This window comes from Marmota monax, unplaced genomic scaffold (genome assembly GCF_021218885.2).
Source record: "Marmota monax isolate L192 unplaced genomic scaffold, Marmota_monax_Labrador192_F-V1.1 WCK01_AAM20220418_F8-fsc03288, whole genome shotgun sequence".
NCBI classification, from domain to species: domain Eukaryota; kingdom Metazoa; phylum Chordata; class Mammalia; order Rodentia; family Sciuridae; genus Marmota; species Marmota monax.
In genome coordinates, this window is record NW_026692637.1 from 1 (window position 1) to 2,938 (window position 2,938).

General features: G+C 48.5%; 1 pseudogene; it reads right to left on the reverse strand.

The window, feature by feature from the left end:
• Nucleotides 1-2,181: 2,181 nt before the first annotated feature.
• On the reverse strand, nt 2,182-2,887 carry LOC124093740 (neurofilament light polypeptide-like; annotated as a pseudogene).
• Nucleotides 2,888-2,938: the final 51 nt, after the last annotated feature.

Below are 2,938 nucleotides of genomic sequence, written 5' to 3' on the forward strand. Positions count from 1 at the left end.
GCGGTATGCTGAGTTCTATCCTCAGCATCACATAAAAATAAATAAAGAAATTAGGGTGTTGTGTCCAATTAATATATATATATATATATATATATATATATATATATATATATATATATATATATATATATATATATATAATTTTTTTAAAAAATTATATATTAGTCTTGGTGACAGATCTGATGACTCAGAATCAGAATGTCTGTGCCTGAGGCTGTTATCTTACTGTTCGGGAGGAAATGGAATGTGAAGATTATTGATTAGGTAATTATGTGGGACAATTGCACTGAGCCAGGAACAGAAAAGGCAGAGAGGCAGACCTGGCCTGCAGGTGCTCCTCCAAATAAACCTGATGGGGACTCTTGATGGATACAGTCATTCTCCCAGGCTTGGCAATGAAAGTGTTCCATGTTAAGCAAGCAAGGTACTCCAAGTACTCAGAGTTCACAGATTTGTTAGGGCTGTACCTTTATTTGTATTTTCACTAAAACTATTATTTGTTGCACTTGTCTCAGTTTCTGTGTTCTAAACTGGAGGAAGGTGGGGGATGATTAGAAGATAACCAAAAAACTCACCCAGCTTTTGGAATGAAGAACCCCCCCCCTCGAGTTTTCTTAGCATAAACACAACAGGATGTAGTGTGTTATTATCTAAGAACCAGGCTGTGCAGAGGCAGACAAGTTAGATTCTAGTCCTCACCCCTCTTTGTGCCAGTTGTGTGACTTATCTGCAAGTTATCTGCAAGGTTCTTGACCTCTTTGAACCTGGATTTCTTGATCTGCATAATGGACAATGACTTGCTTTAAAGACGTTTAAGGAAAGATCAGAAGTGGCAAAGAGTAGAAGTCAATCAATCAAAGCTCAAGAGCTGTTTATTAGTACCCCAACAATTACTAGAGCATGAACTCCTTAAAGGTTAGACACAATGTGTGAATATGTGATTTCCCTTTCCTCTTTCCCTACAGTATACCTAACACTAGTAGAGGGCCACTATCAGGGATTGAACCCTGGTTCTTTCACATGCTGGCCAGCACACCACCACTGAGCTGTGCCTTCAGATCCCCCCCCCAAAAAAAAAAAAAAAAACAGATATACATGATATAGATATAGATATAGATATAGGTATGGATATAGATAGATATAGATAGTCTACAGATCTGCAATTCTGTCTACTACAGGTTGTCCTGGTTCCCATCCCTCCTGGAGTGCAAGAGTTCAATTCTTTTTGCATGTGCAAGCTGCTTTTCCTAATCTAAGTCCGTTCTTAGGACTGCTTGTAACATTTACTTGGTCCCTCATTAACAATGAGCTAAATAAAATCTTTGGCACATGCTCATTTTCTATCTGTATGACAGCCATGAATTTATTTTCTTTTGAAAGGCGTCCTTTAATATTGCTGCTACTTCTTTAGCAAAGCAGTGGATTTCTGTGGAGGGCAGACACCTTGCCTGAATCTCCTTCTCAGGGTCAGGTGGAGTTGGACAGCATTAGAGTTAATATCTTGTCCTTGGGTAGACAGAAAAGCTCCCTAGGAGTCCGGCTTCAGGTCCTGTGCCAACAACCTGCGGTGACAAAGAGGAAAGCACTTCTCTCAGAGAAATGGGCTCATAGGGAACCTCTGGACCCCCGGGGCAGCGTCCTAGGGCTACATGTCTTCCCCAAATCCCCTCCTGTGCAAGAACACCCTTCCTTCCTGGGGTGGCGCCCTGGCTGGAACCTAGAGATTAGGTCTTTGGGGTTTCTGAGATCCGCGAGGTGCCACGGGAATTCTGGAGGGAAAGAGTGTTTTGGAGCCAGAAAGCCCCAAGCCGCCCAGGAATTTTGGCTCAGACTTGGATCATTTCCTCCTGGGCCGGCCTGGCGCTCTCCTGCGGAGAGCCGCCTCCAGCAAACTGGGAGCTGACATTTGCCAGGCCAGCACCATGGGACTCCTGCTCTGCCCACAGGCTGGGCTCGCCCTGCTCCGCGCCAAGGGCGCCTTGGCGGGTGGGTGGGACGGGGGCGCGGGCAGGGAACCCAGGAAGACCGCGGATGGCAACATAGGAATGATAGACAGAGGCAAAGAAAGAGGGAGAGGGCGAGGGCTAGGGCGACTGAAGGGGAGAGACAGCGGTGAAAAAATAGAGGTAGAGAAGGGTGGAGAAATGAAGATAAGAACAAGTTCTAAAGGAGAGGGGGAGCCTAAAAAGAGAGAAGGAAAGGCTGAGACACAATGAGGCTTTGGGGATTCAGAAAAGCGATTTCCTCCATCAGGCTGTGGATATGCTTTTGGAGCTCAGTGCGGGCCAGCGCCGCCTCTTCTGCGCCTTTGCTCGCTTCCATCAGGCGGCCCCCAGTGTCCTCGTGGCTCAGCACCTCCTCTTCCTAGCATGCTTGCAGGTTGCACAGTCTCCTCCAGCCCTTCGCCCTCGCCCTGGAGTGCCTGCTTCTCCTTGGTAGCTTCCCCCCCGCCAGGCACAGGTGGCTAATCTTCTGCTCCTACAGCTCCCAGAAGCGGGACCGCTCCGAATGCTTTTGGCACAGCACCAGCAGCTCGGCTTCCAGCAGCTTGTTCGGCTGCTCCAGCTCCTGCACGTGCTCTTGAAGGTGGCAAAGCGGTCTTTGAGTTCCTGGAGCTGCACCTTCTCCTGAGTGCAGATGGACTTGAGGTCGTTGCTAATGGCGGCTACCTGGCTCAGGTCTAGGTTCTCCAGGCTGTGCATCAAGGAGCCTGAACTGGACGAGTAGCTGCAGCGCACAGAGAGCCAGGAGGACACCAGGGCCTAGTAGTTGGAGTAAGCAAAGCATGCTGTGCTGTAGCCTCTGCTCATGCTGGAGATGTGCACCTGGGGAGTCTCCACATAGCACCTCTTGTAGGAGGTCTAGGCTCATAGCTTAAGGAACTCATGTTGGCGGCCAGTGCCCCCCAATCCCCCCACCCCCCCACCCCCTGGGTTTG